Below are 17,615 nucleotides of genomic sequence, written 5' to 3' on the forward strand. Positions count from 1 at the left end.
GTTTACAGCAGCAAGTGGGACTGGGGACTTCTATTAATGCAAAATCAATAGTGTACTATAAAATCAAAATTCATTGGACTGAGAATTGAGTATTTTCTCAAATTTTAGTAATTCCCTCTTGTAAATAGTTTGTCTATGAAGTATTTTGATTATATATAATGCTGTTGGCCTACTGACCCATGCCACCATATAAAATTAGTTTGACATGCTCTGTAGCATCACTATAATATTGTCTAATGCAGCTCTGATATATCTTTGATAAAAAGCTAAGATTATCCTCCTGCTCAGCAACACAAGTGGTTTGGCGGGTAATGTGAGAGCAAGAATAACACCTGATACTACAGTTGGATTCACAAGGGTGAACCCTTGACCAAATTGCTAGCCTTGTTGTGTTTTAAAGCTTCACCAGAGTAGATCTTATAGCTTATTCGAGGCTACAGCATACAAAGGGCTTGCAATCCCTTTGGATACAGGCAGTATTGCAGTAAACCGCAAATATTTGTTTGTTGTTATTTATTTGTAAGCTTTTTACAGCTCTGCTTCATTATAAAGTATCAGTCTGTTTGAATCAATACCCACAGCAAGCCTATAATATAAGCAGCATATTTTCTTTCAAGAGATTTAACATCTAATCTAGCATGGTTGGTTTTGGCACAGCCAGAATCCTACATTGTTTAGGATTGCGTATGCTTGCAGATAAACCATTTTCACAGCTTCATAGTCTCCTATAATAAGGCTATTAGATGAACTCATTTGCTTAGTGCTGGAATATTAAATATTTCTACATCTGTTGTTCATATGTGCACATGAAACCTTTTTTACGTTATGGAAAGTAGCCATGAGCTCTCCCTTTCTCTTATTCTCTTTCTCTCTCCCCTCGCTTTACATATATTATGTATGTGAATATTTGGTAGAATGAATCTAAAAAACATGTCAATGAAAAAAAGTAGTAGTGTTCCACTCCAAAGATATACAAAATAGGTCTATTATTTTGCAGAGAAGAAAAGTTGAGGCTTCCTTCAGGAAAGGACTGTGAGTGCCTTATAGAGCAGGAAGACTTGCCTTTTCCCATTGCTCTGCGTGTAGAGACAGGCAACATATGGCTTCAGGTAAAACCTGTGGCCCATCATTATAATATTCTTCCAGTTCTACACTCATTGCAAGGAGTTTTATTAATTTATATTATATATAAAGCCATGCCTTTATCCTTGTCCCCCTGTCCTTATATTGTGCATTTTGCTGGATTCTGGACATTAATTCTGCAGAAAGCCCACGTTGTTCAGTGCTCCTAAGGGCAGAGGGGCAATTTGATGATATCAGTACTTAAAAAAAAACCCAAAAAACAAAACCAAAACCCAAAAGCAAAACAGTTTTAGAAACAGAGGTGCAAAGGATCTCTTGGGTGACTTGAACTACATAATCTGTTTATCAAAGTATGGATTGAAACACAAATGTGGTCTAGCTCCTAATTAGACTGTTCCTTCTATACTTACTGTCTAGAGAATGAGCAATAACATCAATATAGTAGTTTGTGTACTATTTATTTTTATATTACATTTTTTTACAAAAAAATGTATCTATCTTTCCAGCTTTTAGCATGCCATCAAGTTTTGACCCAACTGAATCATGCTGGCTGGAAAGAAAACATTTTAATGCATGAAAGGGGGGCTTACATCAAGCTAAGATATTTGACTGCTATGCATGTAACTTGTATGATGGAGGTGATTGACAATAGAGTCTCTTTAAATGACAAAAGGCTTTACATTTTACAGTTAGCAGCCCAGTCAGGTGAGAGGGATGCTTTTCATCTGACCGGTCTCTAGATACAAATGTACTGTCACCCACAGTTACAAGCAGGTGAGTGCCGGAAGGGTATAGATGATCTGCAGTCTTTGATACACAAGGACTTGCTGATGTGACTAGAAGCCTTAAAAAATTAGCAGCAGGATACTTTATAGAAAACTGTAATAGAGTTTTCTGTTTCATCTGTGGACCAGGCTCTAGGCCTAAAAGTGCATTTGCAAATATGGGATCAAGGTATCCTATTACTTTTTTGCACTTGTAGGATCATGGACTGACACAAAAAAAGGAAAGTGAGCTGTAGTTAGTGATAATGGACAATATATAGAGTAAGCAGTGCAAGAGAGGCAAGCTCAGCTGTGAATGGCCTACTTAGTGCAAGGAATTAACATCTCCAGTAGCAGAGGAACCTGGTCTCATTCATCATTGCTCATATCTGCTTTTCATTCTGTACACACATCAAATAACAAAATATTCCCCCTATGTGGTAATTTATAATGCATAGAGAACCCATTTATGTCTCAGTGACTGACTGAGACACTCTTCGAAATGCTGGCTTTGATGTAGTCTTTCGCAAATGAGTATTCTAGGCTGGAGTACATGGCAGAAACTATATGAGTAATGGGAACAGATTTTAGTGTCTCTGTGTGTCTTCTAATGCTTATTACTGTAGTACTCAAATACTTTATGACCAGGAAAATGGTCTAAAATTAGTGGTCCTTTAGCCTGACAAGAGTGTGTACTTAGAGTATGCATTCCTGCTCAGATCTGTAACTGGCTTGCTGTGGAAGACCCTGGCCACATTAAATGCAAAAGAGGACCATGAGCTAATCTCTGCCCCTCATTAGCTCTTACCCTGATAACTGGTAGCTGTAGCAAAATTTTATTGGAAATTGTTGCCTACAGTAGTCCAGAGCAGAGTCAGGGGTGGGTTAACTACCGAGCCATGTGGGTGGTAAGAGGCTCAGTGTCTGAGCTTGCTCCCTGATCTTTTATCTAGAGGTATAGGTATGCCCCTGGATCCTGTCAGGGGAGAACGACAAGAATACCTGAAGCTGACCTGATCTGACTTGTATATGCATATGCATGCTTTTTTGTTCATTTTGTTCCTTTTCTTCTGTTTTACCATTTTCATGGTTTTCACTTTTAATAACTAAAGCCAAATTTAGGTAGCCAGCAAGCTATTACATATTCTCTCCAGTCTTTTGCTCTTAGACACACAGGTGTTTCCAATATAAACTAATACATTTAAATTTTCTATATTTTTAAAATGAATATTTTTTCAATTATAAATTTGGCAAATATTTTCTAAAAATTACATTTTTTAAAAAGGTATGTACTGCTATATTGTGAGTTCAAAAAGGTGAGTAATGTTTATGTCACCAGCTACTCATTTCGTAGCAGAACAGCCTTCTTTTTGTTTGATTTTCACTTGGCAAATATTTGGCAAGAAAGATGCATCTAGATACAAAGTCAGTTTGAAATTAACCCTTTGTAGCTGTATGGCCTAATCATATACCTATGAAACTTCCTGTGAGATTCTTCTGGATGTTGACAAAAGGTAATCAACAATTCCTGTACTGTATGTTACCCTAAATCTTTGGTGCTAAAATTTTCATGGGAATACACGACTCTACAAGAAACTTAAAGATGTAATTAGAATATGAAATTAGATGATAAGCTCAAGAGTATTAAAAGATCAAAATTTAATACAACAAAAAGCAGAAAGGCAAAGGATTAAGAAGTCTATTCACAAGTGACTTCATGTTTTTCCTGTCCATGAACATATGGAAAAGATAATACTTAGAAAATGTGATTATTCAGGTAAGAGAAATTCTCTCCTTTGGCTCTAAAAGTGGGATTACTGCTTCAAGTTTAGATATAAACCATACTCATAATAATGTAGCTATAATCAATTTATAACACAGCTTTCCACTGAAGCTGTAAAAACAATAAACCAAATGCACTAAGAACTTTGGAGTGTTTTGCTTTATCAGTCTCAAATTTTTAAAACTCTCAGGGCTGGCTTTAAATTCATGAGTCAAAAAGATGATTTTGGCTTGTCTTTTTATAAATTTTTATTTTACTCCTACTTTGGCACATTTTTTCATTTATGTTGCATTTGTAAGTTTCTCACTGAAACCAAGTGAACTGAGTTTTTTGTGATTGTCCTTTCTAATTGAAAGCTGAAACTCATGTGTAATCACTTGCTTTCCAAGAGCTGAGCTTTTACCTGTTTATGGCAAAGAGCGTTAGACTATTGATGAAAGAGTAAGAGTTAATAACATTTGGAAATTGGAATTTGGGTAATATTATTTTTTGTTTAATATTATTGTTTATGAATGTACAAAGTGGGTCAAAGTGGAAGTTTAGAAGTCTACTTGTAAAAATATAGAATTCTTAGTACAAAACCTAAATAATTGACTTGCAGCTTGCTTCAGAAAAAGTCTGTATGCGTGTTTGATGTGCTGGCAAGTGTGAAAGTAGTAGATTTCTTTGACCACTTTATGTAATGGGTATGTGCATATAGCTATGCATAGGTACAGGCAAACGCACCTATAGAAAGCTAAATAAAAAATTATCTCACCTCCATTAAAATAAACAGTATTAGGGTTAGGTTACATTTCATAAAGATGAAGTTGTGTTCCTGACATAATGTTCAGATGTTAGAAGCAAAGTCCAGGTCAGCTTGATAAATGCTGGAGTGCATGCCTTTCATTGTTAAATATTTGACTAAAATGGCCAATCTATTTTGGATTCTGAAACTTGGAGAAGAACATATTTAATTCAAAACTTGCCGTCATCAGTGGCAGTTTCTCCAGTGAGTCTTATGGCTTGAGACAGGTTTTGATATAAAAGTCTAGCTGAAGGAATTTCTACCACTATCAAGATAAAACAGCAATAACATTTACTATTTCTTTCCAAAGCATTTTTTGCATTTAAGACTTGATGGTATTCTTTAGGCAAGATTTTTGTAAAACTAAAGAAATAGTCCAAAACTCACCCATTGCCTTTGTAGAGCTATTCTTGAAGGGTACGTTGCCTTCCGTGCAGTTAACTCAGCAATGCTAAAGGTATTTCACAAGCAAGAAATACTGGAAAGCAGGCTAGCAGGAATGTTCTCTCTCATGAGATTTGCCTGTAGATGTAGTTTTTCCTACCTACTGTTGTACCAAGTTAATCTGAGATTCATTTGTATTTAAATAAACGTACCTAGTTCAAAACAGACAGAAAGATAAGACCTTCCACAGCTTCTAGGCTACCTCTGAGCTTTCTGTTCCAGGGGTGCTGAACACAAACCCTGAATACTCACTGTGACAGTCACAGCTTATAACCAACAGACTCTTCTCTCCTGGTTCAAATTCAGTGTGACTTTATGGGTACAGCACTTGGCCATTTATGTTCAGGAGACCTGCTTTCTGTTACCAGCTTTGATGCTGGCCTACTTGGTGACTATGGCCAACTGTGTGCTGTACTGTTCCCACCTGTAAAAGAGAAGTAAGAATACTTCCTTCCAAAGTGAAATATTTTCCTGATACTATGTTTTTAGTTAAAAATGAAGAGAATGTTCTTTATTTTGGAAGCTTTCTTCCATAATTACAATTCATAACTTTCAGTGGCAGATGTAGATGTACCACTTCAGTTACTGAACATCTGGTCAAAACCTACAGGATATTAGTAGCTGCTGAAGGGAAGGCAAAATAAATGTAGACACTTGTGTATTAATCATACTTAGAAGTGTACTTTATCCATCTTGTCAGTGGATAAAGTAGATATAAATGTATTTCAGTCAAGTTGTCAATGACTCCAAACTGTTCCTCATACACATTTGGAAATGCAGGGTGGTGCTTTTGGAATTACTGAATACTCCACAGAAAAAAAAATAGATAATTTGCAGGATGTTAATTCATCATATTCACCAACCCTTTTTATTTCAAGAAGAAAGCAGAAACTTTTTCAGAATTCTTTTGATAAAATCAAATATCTCCTTTGAAACAAGTTTTGCATAAATTATTTTAAATGGCCCTATGAGTAATACAGGTTAGCTATTACAAAAACATAAAAACTCCCTCTCCCTGTCTCTCTCCCTGCCCCTCTTCCTCGTTTTCCCTTTTCTCCCCTCGACTTCCAAGAAGGTCCAGTTTCTGTGTTATACTACAGTAAAAACTGTAGAATATATAGGCAAAATATGTATTCATGTCACTGTCTTATTTTTCCTAAGATTAAGGTTTTACCCACTGAGTTGTTGACTGTGTGACATATGGCTTAAAATATAAGAACGTTACCTATTAATATTTGTGATTTGCCTCTAGATGGAAAATACAAAGCATCTTTAGTGACAGCAAGAACAGATGCAACACAAAAGGAAAGTTTTTATTTGTTTAAAGAGAAATTTAAAGATGGTTTTAACTAAAGTTTTACATAGAGCTCCAAAGGTACAGGAAGGAACTTTCTTGTAACAGAAGGTAAGTTGATATGCCCATACTTATAAATGGCTAGATAGTTCCCTTATTCATTAGATAGCAATGAATCTTGTATGTATGTCATCATTTTCTTTCATGTGACATTAGATATTTCATTAGGACAAAGATTTCGACTAATTTGATTTTCTTAACAGCAACATTTTTGCAAGGGATGGAACCATGTCTCAGAGTAGAGCCTAGTGGAGATAGCTGAATCAGATCGGCTTTTCTGCAGGCTTTAACAAGAGCTGCAATTATACCAAATAATTACAGCCCATCACAGACACATCCAGAAATACTCTATTTGCCCCTGCTAAGCTTCAGTTCTAAGTGCACTCTTTGGGCTGAGATTATATGCAACTCTGTACTGCTATGATTCAAGATCAAGATTTTCTGCAGAAAACCTCATAGAGTATGCATCCAGGTTTAAAATTTTGAAAAAAGCTGCTAAATGGAAAAGATGGCATTGAACAGAGCAGCATACTTTGAGACTGCAGGGACTAGAAGAATAAAAGGCACTTGGACCTAGAAAACTGGATGCCCTGCAATGTATTTCTGTTTCACTGTGTGAGCCTTCAAACTACTTATCTAAGAAGTTTGGAAAAATTCCCTCTTTTCCGGGACTGAAACCTTGGGGGAGGGGTGGAACAACACACGGGACACACGACACAATGATGACAACAGGACAACAACCTTATCTTCCTGCTTGCTGCTCTTTTAACATCTGCCAGTACCATCTTCCATTACTAGCCTTAAGGGAGTAACAATGTCATAGAATCATAGAATGTTTTGGATTGGAGGGGACCTTTACAGGTCATCTAGTCCAACCCCCCTGCAAGAGCAGGGACATCTTCAACTAGATCAGGTTGCTCAGAGCCCTGTCCAACCTGACCTTGAATGTTTTCAGGGATGGGGCCTCCACTGCCTCTCTGGGCAACCTGTTCCAGTGCCTCACCACCCTCATTGTAAAAAATTTCTTTCTTAAATCCAGTCTAAATCTGCCCTCCGTTCGCTTAAAACCATTACTCCTTGTCCTGTCACAACAGGCCTTGCTAAAAAGTCTGTCCCTGTCTTTCCTATAGGCCCTCTTTAAGTACTGGAAGGCTGCTATAAGGTCTCCCTGGAGCCTTCTATTCTCCAGGCTGAACAATCCCAACTCTCTCAGCCTGTCCCTGTAGGAGATGTGCTCCAGCCCTCGGATCATGTCCTTCTTCTGGCCAGCAGGGACTAGGGAAGTGATTGTTGCCCTGTGCTCAGCACTGGTGAGGCCACACCTGAAATACTGTGTTCAGTTTTGGGCCCCTCAGTATAAGAAGAACATTGAGTTGCTGGAGCGTGTCTAAGAGAAGGACAATGAACGGAGCTGGTGAAGGGTCTGGAGAACAAGTCTTATGAGGAGCGGCTGAGGGAACTTGAATTGTTAAGTCTGGAGAAGCGGAGGCTCAGGGGACACCTTATTGCTCTCTATAACTACAGAATCACAAAATTGTATAGGTTGGAAAAGACCTTTAAGATCATCAAGTCCAACCATAAACCTAACACTACCAAGTCCACCACTACACCATGTCCCTAAGCACCTCATCCAAATGTGTTTGAAATGCTTCCAGGGATGGTGACTCAACCGCTTGCCTGGGCAGCCTGTTCCAATGCTTGACAACACTTTCAATGAAGTAAAATTTCCTAATATCCAGTCTAAACCTCCCCTGGCGCAACTTGAGGCCATTTACTCTCGTCGTATCACTTGTTACTTGGGAGAAGAGACTGACCCCCACCTCGCTACAACCTCCTTTCAGGTAGTTGTAGAGAGCCAGAAGGTCTCCCCTCAGCCTCCTTTTCTCCAGGCTAAACAACCCTAGTTCCCTCAGCCGCTCCTCATAAGGCTTCTGCTCCAGACCCTTCACCAGCTTCGTTGCCCCTCTCTGGACACGCTCCAGCACCTCAATGTCCCTCTTGTATGGAGGGGCTCAAAACTGAACACAGGATTCGAGGTGCGGCCTCACCAGTGCCGAGTACAGGGGCACGATCACTTCCCTAGTCCTGCTGGCCACACTATTTCTGATACAAGCCAGGATGCCATTGGCTTTCTTGGCCACCTGGGCACACTGCTGGCTCATATGCAGCCGGCTGTCAACCAACACCCCCAGGTCCTTCCCTGCCTGGCAGCTTTCCAGCCACTCTTCCCCAAGCCTGTAGCGTTGCATGGGGTTGTTGTGACCCAAGTGCAGGACCTTGCACTTAGCCTTGTTAAACCTCATACAATTGGCCTCGGCCCATCCATCCAGCCTGTCCAGGTCCCTGTGTAGAGCCTTCCTCCCCTCAAGCAAATCAACACTCCCACCCGGTTTGGTGTCATCTGCAAACTTACTGAGGGTGCACTCGATCCCTTCGTCCAGATAATTGATAAAGTTATTAAACAGGACTGGCCCCAACACAGAGCCCCGGGGAACACAACTTGGATTTAACTTCATTCACCACCACTCTTTGGGCCCGGCCATCCAGCCAGTTCTTTACCCAGCGAAGAGTACACCCGTCCAAGCCATGAGCAGCCAGTTTCTCCAGGAGAATGCTGTGGGAAACCGTGTCAAAGGCTTTACTGAAGTCTAGGTAGACAACATCCACAGCCTTTCCCTCATCCACTAGGTGGGTCACCTTGTCGTAGAAGATCAGGTTGGTTAAGCAGGACCTGCCTTTCCTAAACCCATGCTAGTTGGGCTTGATCCCTTGGTTGTCCTGTACGTGCTGTGTGATGGCACTCATGATGATCTGCTCCATCAGCTTCCCCAGTACCGAGGTCAGGCTGACAGGCCTGTAGTTCCCCAGGTCCTCTTTCCAGCCCTTCTTGTAGATGGGTGTCACATTTGCTAATCTCCAGTCAACTGGGACCTCCCCGGTTAGCCAGGACTGCTGGTAAATGATGGAAATGGCTTGGTGAGCACATCTGCCAGTTCCTTCAGTACCCTTGGGTGGATCTCGTCAGGCCCCATAGACTTGTGAGTGTCTAAGTGATGTAGTAGGTCACTAACAATTTCTCCCTGGATTATGGGGGCTCCATTCTGGTCCCCGTCCCTATCTTCCAACTCAGGGGGCTGGGTAACTAGAGAACAATTGGTCTTACTATTAAAGACGGAGGCAAAGAAGGCATTAAGTACCTCAGCCTTTTCCTCATCCTTGGTCACTATGTTCCCTCCCCTGTCTACTAGGGGCTGGAGATTCTCCTTAGCTCTCCTTTTGCTGCTAATGTATTTGAAGAAGTATTTTTTGTTGTCTTTTATGGCAGTAGCCAGATTGAGCTCTAGCTCAGCTTTGGCCCTTCTAATTTTCTCCCTGCACATCCTTGCTACAGCTTTGTAGTCCTCCTGACTTGCCCGCCCCTTCTTCCAGAGGTCATAGACTTTCCTCTTTTTCCTGAGTTCTAGCCAAAGCTCTCTATTCAGCCAGGCTGGTCTTCTTCCCCGCTGACTCGTCTTTTGGCACCTGGGGAGAGCCCGCTCTTGTGCCTTTAGGACTTCCTCCTTAAAGAATGTCCAGCCTTCCTGGACTCCTTTGCCCTTTAGGGCTGCCTCCCAGGGGACTCTCTCGACCAGTCTCCTAAATAGGCCAATAGGCCAAAGTCTGCCCTCCGGAAGTCTAAGGTGGCAGTTCTGCTGACCCCCCTCCTCACTTCGCCAAGAATCAAAAAATCTATCATTTCATGATCACTCTGCCCAACACGGCCTCCAACCATCACATGGCTCACAAGTCCTTCTCTGTTGGTGAACAAGAGGTCCAGCGGGGCACCTTCCCTAGTTGGCTCGCTCACCAGCTGTGTCAGGAAGTTATCTGCCACACACTCCAGGAACCTCCCAGACTGTTTCCTCTCTGATGTATTGTATTTCCAGCAGACATCTGGTAAATTGAAGTCCCCCACAAGAACAAGGGCTAGCGATCATGAGGCTTCTCCCAGCTGCTTATAGAATAGTTCATCTGCCTCATCATCCTGGTTGGGTAGTCTGTAATAGACTGCCACCATGATATCTGCCTTGTTGGCCTTCCTCCTGATTCTTACCCATAGACACTCAACCCTATCGTCACCATCCTTAAGCTCTAGACAATCCAAACACTCCCTAACATACAGGGATACGCCACCGCCTCTCCTGCCTTGCCTATCCCTCCTGAAGAGTTTATAGCCATATAACTACCTGAAAGGTGGTTGTAGTGAGGTGGGTGTCGGTCTCTTCTTCCAAGTAACTAGCGATAGGACAAGAGGAAATGGCCTCAAGTTGTGTCAGGGGAGGTTTAGATTGGGTATTAGGAAAAATTTCTTTACTGAAAGGGTGGTCAAGCATTGGAACAGGCTGCCCAGACAGGTGGTTGAGTCACCATCCCTGGAGGAGTTAAAAAAATGTGTAAACATGGCACTTTGGGACATAGTTTAGTAGGCATGGAGGTGTTGGGTTGATGGTTGGACTAGATGATCTTAGAGGTCTTTTCCAACCTTAATGATCCTATGATTCTATGATTCTATTTTAGATAAATTTCCTATCTAGGTACATCCAGGTACAGATGTACCTGGCTCATATTTGTTTAGGACACTAATGATCTAATTAGTGGACAGAATTCTTTGAATCGTGGTTGTCACTATACTTGTTAGAGAAAGACCAACCAGAACGCGTATGTCGGCTCAGTAGAATGCAAAGTAGATTTTAACAAGGTTGTGGAGCTATCAAAACTGTCCAGTTGTTATGGCACAGAGCTCACTACAAGCTTTTTTGTCTAAATTGTCAGAAGTACCCAAACTAGCTCATTTAAAGCTAGCTTGAGCATCCGCACACCGTAGTACAGACATGACTTTAAATAATGTTTTTATGCATAGTATACTTTGTTAACACATATTGTGCTGTGTGTCACAGCTGGAGCAACTCCATTTCATAGCAACATTAAAGTTTGTTTTCATTCCACCTTGGAACATGACCAAAACTTTTTGGAACACTGCAGCAGAAATGGAATTATCAAAATCAATGTTTATGTATCAAAATATGTGCATCTCGTTAGGGAACTGGCCTAGCATGGGGAAAACCCAGGCTCAATTACATTGTTCTGTACGAACCAGGACAAACTTTTTTCTTGCTAGAACGTGCTGGATCAGGCAGACTAAAGATTTGATCCTCTACTTCCTTTAATAATCAGTCTCTTCTTCCCTTCTCTTTCATCAAATTTGTTATTTCTTTGCAAAGCATCTTCTCTTGACTAAAAAGCTCATTTGATGAAATGTCATATAGTGAAAGGGTGTTCCAGCCAAAAATACTCACACATTGCTTAGCATGCACATAGAGCAGCTTCCAGTTTATAAGTAGTGTGGCGGTGTGCTCCCCGCCCCTGCTCCCTGCACAAGCAGTAACCATCAGTGGGAGTCATCCTGATAGCTGCATCCAGCTTATGCTGGACCTTGAGGACGAATACCAACAAAGTAGCCAAGGGCTGCCTGAAGCAGGGATCTAAACCTCTTGCTGATATGCAAATATGACCATAAGTCAATCATCTTACTCCTTAAATAGTGGACAGCCCAGGGCCCTTTGAGCTCTCCTGCACGGCAGCGGGCTGCACGCCAGGATCTCCCCTTGAGCAGGGACGCCTCTCAAGGTTACTCCTCGAGGCTGAGAGATTCCTTGACGCAACAGATCCTCGGTAAGTGACTAATAGCATGCTAAACTTTGAAATCTTAGCTAAGTGATATAAAGGATTGATTGCGCACATATAATCCTTTAGACGTAAACTGTTGACCAAGTCTGGGACTAGGACTGGATCTAGCCGCACCTAGACTCCTCTCTGAGAAGGAGTTTAGAAAGCAAGGGGATCCTTTCCGAACCTCATGACTCAACGGGAGGGTCTCCCTGACAGTTTTGTCTGACCCTGTCCTCTATGCAGTAAATAATTAAGTGCACCTTGCCATCGAATCTTGTTAAAACACTGTCGCATTGAACTTTGTTAACTGCCTATTCTGTATCAATAAACTATATTTTTTACTTTTCTCTAACGAGTGAAGTGCACGCTCACTCCATCCGCGACAGTAGAGAAATTCAGTCTCCGATGTCAAGTGATATGCACAGGATCACGAGGCAACTCAGTGGAAAAAGCTGGTTTAGGACTGAGAGTTGTTTGTGCTTAATATAATAGACCACAGTGTTATACAGATGAGCTATATACTTATTCAGACCTTCTGTGTTTCCATTTTGTAAAAAATATCAACAATGGAATGTATGAAATATGAAAGCAATCAATTTAAAATAATAGAAATTATTACTTTAACTTCCAGAATCAGATGTATGACCACGAGCACATGGAGTGGGGTTGCTCACATCAGCCAATAAGGAACACAAAAGGATGAACGTATGCCTCTCTTCTAAAGTAAGCCCTGACCTACATTTGGCAATAAAAGTCTGTCTTGAAGGTTGGATTCTTGACCCAAATGCCACTCCTAGATTCAAGTGCTCAAGTTGTCCCTCTTGTATATGGACTATGATCACTCTTCAATTGGAAGGGGAGAAGAGACAGAGCAGGGATTAGGGGTCTGGTAACCTCATGGCTTGAATACACAGTGAGGAAATGAGCAGCACACATTTACTGCATTCAGACTGAGGAAGTCCAGACCACGGTTTCCAGGTCCCCAGCAAACTCTGAAAACACCAACCTGAAAGAGATGCTAGGGGAAAGCTATCTCCATTTCCTCTGTTGATTGATATCAGGTCACTACAGAAAGAAAGGAAATATTATACAAAGAGTAAGGAAGGAAAACAGAAAGGATAGCTTGCTTAAGCAAGAGAGGGTAGGGATAGGCAGCGTGAAAGATCCTGGGTTCCACTCAAGCTTCTAATTGTGTTTATATAATTATATTTTTGTAGTGCCTTGTTGCTGCAACAGGCTGTTAACCAATACAATTAACTTTTCTTCAAGAATTGGCAGTAAATAAGTTTAGTTAATTAAATATGCTTTCTCAGTTATTGTGAGGAACAGATTTTTTTTATTCCAATACGCTTTCTTGAAAACAGTTCATCTTTCAGTGAAATATGCCAGGGAGATGATCAGTTTATTGTGCTTGGTTGCCCTGTGGGAGCTTCTAGGTTCTTTCAGCTGCTGTGAAAATGCACAGCAACTGTTGGTCTCTCCTTGTTGGTATCTTCATTCACACATGGGACCCAGCTTGGAGGAATTCTGGAACATTATGTTGGCTGATTTGCAAATGAGAAAATTGACTTGCTGATGGGGAAAAAAAAAGAAAATGAGTTTAATAAATGTTAAAAAACAGCTGTATGTTGTAGGGGTGAAATTTGCTTTGCTGCACCAGGTCAACTAGAGTCAGATGTGTTATATATTTGGTAACTTTGGTTAGGACAAGCAGATCTCATTTGACCTTTACAGACACATTTCATTATCCAAAAGCTAATGTCTCTGATCTTTCTTAAACTGATCAATAGGGCTTTCATGTAGAGGTACAAGTTTGGACATGCATTTATTGTTGTTGATGCTTGCTTTCATTATTTCAAAAGCAGGAAGGGATTTCTTTTGAATGCCATTCTAGCTACTGGTAAATAACTCACAGCTTCCAAGAGAGCTCATTAGAGGCAATTATACCTTAATCTAAATGATCATGGCTTTAAAGATGTGGTTAATTTTGCTGTAGCCACCTTTGCAAATATAAGAAAATCAAGTTTATTCTTGGCCTTGTCTGAGATCTTTTTCTAGGCCTATGACAGACCACTTACAAAATGACATGATAGCTATCAGGTGAGCTCTCATCTTCTGGAGGGCTACTGCTCTGCTGGGTAATACTGGATAATGCTGGTGGTGCTGATGCAGAGAAGGTAACAAAACTAAGGGGCCATTCGTTCATCTTGCCCAATGTGAGCTCGTACAGAATAGTATGTGTAATAGTTCAAAAGTGCATGCCAGTGTTGCTGCAGATGCATGGTAAGGAGGCAAATACCAAATGACCGGAATACTGATGCTGGGGAAAGGGGCTTATGTGCAAGACAAAATAGGTATGTAAATGTTTGGAGCCAAAGGATTAAGAAGACCCATAAATTCAGTGATTATTATGGGGTTCTCCATGTTACTTATCAAAGTCATCTGCAATTTCATAATAAATTAATCTCATCATAAGAAAATTTACAGTCCACAAGTGAAGTGGACATAAGCTTGGAAAATGGGGTTATCTTCCTTGATATGAATAAATGTACTTTAAATATGTTTAATGGGAGTTTTCCTCATTTACCTGCATATAGCTAGGTTTAATGGTCTGCTGCTTTGTTGTTTAGGCTTATTGATCCCAACATTCTTTGTATTTGCTGCTGGATAGATACAAAGAGCTGTTCTGTGCACTACTAATGAACAGATAATATTTTGGGGAACATACTGTTTTAGAGAAAAAAGACCAGAGTCTCATATGATGAAAATAGTTACTCCATTGGTGCTGCATTAACTACCTTACTCCAGGTGAAAATCTGCTCATGGACCTTTTGAAGATAGCTTCCTTGAATAATTGTTTAAAAACATTCTTTAAAATCATAATCTTCAGATTTGTTTCAATATACTATTTTTATTTCTCTTTGCTTTTCTGTTTGAGAATGTATGTTTTTGTGTGTCTTCCATCCAATAGCATTGAGATATTGTGGTGTTGTGTATTGATCTGAAAAGAAGTCCTAGGTAACAGCAGCCTGTTCATATTGGTATTATGTGTTAAATTTTCTCTACTGTCACAAACGCCTTTTCTCTTTATATACATAATTTTCCTTTTTTTGGTGGAAATTTTAGCCTTTCACAGAATATCAGAAAAATACAAGCTTTTTCTTAGAGCTATTTTCTGAGCAGAATCTATGAGCGTGGTTGAATTTGCTTCTTTTCATTGTCTAGTAATGAAATGGATCTTTGACGACAAATCATAGGAAATTTTCATGTATTATGTGCTGAGTAGAAAACAAAAATATTGTGTATATATATGTGCACTGTAATGCACAAGTTACACTCAGATTTTTCCTTCAGAACTTAGAGAGTATACCTTGACAAGAAAGTGGAGGTAAAAAATCCACATACTTAATGAATTTTTGACTGTATATTTTTACATTGTTTTTGTTTGTATGAAAAATATAGATTTTCAAATAGTGATTCAAAATGAGTAAGGCTTTTAATCCTGTCTCCCATAATATCCTTGGCAAACTGACTAAGTAAGGGCTAAACAAGTCAACAGTGAGGTGGAATGAAAACTGACTGAACTGCTGGCCTCAGTGTTGTGATCAGCAGAGTGAATTCCAGCTGGAGGCCAGTCACCAGTGGTGTACCCCAGGGATCAATACTGGCTCAACACTTTTTAACATCTTCATTTATGACCTGGATGGTGGGGCAGAGTGCATCCTCAGCAAATTTGAAAATGTGCAAAACCTGGAGTAGTGACTGATAGACCAGGTGGTTGTGCTGCCATTTAGAGGGACCTTGACAGACTGGAGAAATGCACCAACAGGAAATGTATGAAGTTCAGTACAGGGAAATGCAAAGTCCTGCTCCTGGGAAGAAATAACCCCATGCACCAGTACTGGCTGGGAACCTGCAAAGCAGCCCTATACCAGCTGCTAGGAAGAAAATTAACTCTATCCCAGCTGAAACCGGGACAGGAGTTTAATTTGGAATTAACAAAGGTATCTCACTAATTTGCTTGTTTCTTTTTTGAGAAGAGGTGGTAGAAGCTGTACTGGCATATGCAGTGGAAAGAGCACTGATGATATTACAACAGAAGAAATTTTTCTTACACGACTAATGTGCATTTTCCATAGCTGTAGATACTTCTACAAAGTATATTTACTTCTATGGGATTCACTTTGCAATTAAAACATTCGGTTTAGGTATTTACATATGGCTTAGCTTTTATTCACCATCAGTTAGGGGCCAAGACAGTGATTCAGGTCATCCTAAGACATGTACTTACTGGCTATTGAGCTGAAGGACTCCATAGGCCACAGTGAATGACAACTTCGATCCTCACTGGCTGTAATGGGACTTTAGCTACTCAGAAACTTTTGCTCAGTGCTGAATCCCATTTGTCTGACTAAAAAGCATTTCTTCTCATCAAGTGTGTGAAGTAGTCAAAATATGTGTTTTCAGCTTTCTTTTTCATAACCAATGCACCAACAGTTAAGCTAGGTATAGAATTCTCTTCTGCAGTTTTCAGTGAGCCAATCTCACTGTCAGTTTTAACAGACTTTTTTATTTTTTGACCTGTAAGCAAGCCTCATACTTGTTCTCTTTCTCTCATTTATTCTTGCTCTGAGATTTTAAAATGCAGATGCCCCATTAAACTGGGACACACTAGCTGTATTAAACTTTGACAAATCAGGATGTGAGCTTGTTGAATGTTAAAAATTCAGATGAACATCTAATTTCCATTCATTTTCATTGCTGGCTACCAAGTGAATCCAAGTATCCTTATGGACTCTGCATTCATGTTCAGATTGAGTCTGGTTTCGACATATTTATCTTGGAGATGAATCTGACATTTACTACCAGGGAAATGCAGTCTGGTAAGTTAAAAATTTCTGTATGTTGTTCTGTATTTGATGCCCTCTCTCCACAGAATATTGGTTTTTCTAAAAGGTAGCAACCAAAAAATTGGGGAGTTCAAGTTCCTGAAGTGAATCAGAAATTCCATTGGCAGAATACAGACTCTGGACTTCTAGAAAACAGATTTTGGCTTATTAAGGGAACTAGTAGAGGTCCTGTGGGAGACAGTGCTGAAGGGAAAAGGAGCTCAGGAGATTTGGCAGGTCTTTTAAGGACAACTTCCTCAAAGCACAAGAACGGTCTATCCTATACTAAGGAAAAGAACATGACATATCAGGAAATAGACTTGCCTAAGCAAGCAACTCTCAAGTGGGAGCCGATTCAGAAAAGTTATATATATGCAAATGAGGATGGGCTACAAAGGAGGATTACAGAAACATTGCCATATAGGAATAGTGCTGGAAAATCAAAGATCAACTAGAGATGAAACTAGCAGAGATGAAACTGCCCAAATCAAGGGCAACAAGAAAAGCTTCTAAAGCTACATAAACAGTAAAAAGATAAATAAGGAAAATGGGGGCCTACTACCGGATGAGGCAGGTGCATTAGTGATAGCACTCACAGTTGAGGCTGAAGTAGTGGATGTCCTTTAGCCTTGGTCTTCATCAGCAAGGTTTCTTATGCCTTTGTGCCTAGACACAGGGTTGAAGAAGTGAAACTACTGGTAGTGGAAGCAGAACAAGTCAGAGATCTCTTGAGAGAAATCAACTCATGCAAGTCCATGGGACGTGATGGTCTGCTTAATATCTTTATCAGTATCCTCCTGGA

This window comes from Mycteria americana, chromosome 2 (assembly GCF_035582795.1).
Source record: "Mycteria americana isolate JAX WOST 10 ecotype Jacksonville Zoo and Gardens chromosome 2, USCA_MyAme_1.0, whole genome shotgun sequence".
NCBI lineage: Eukaryota > Metazoa > Chordata > Aves > Ciconiiformes > Ciconiidae > Mycteria > Mycteria americana.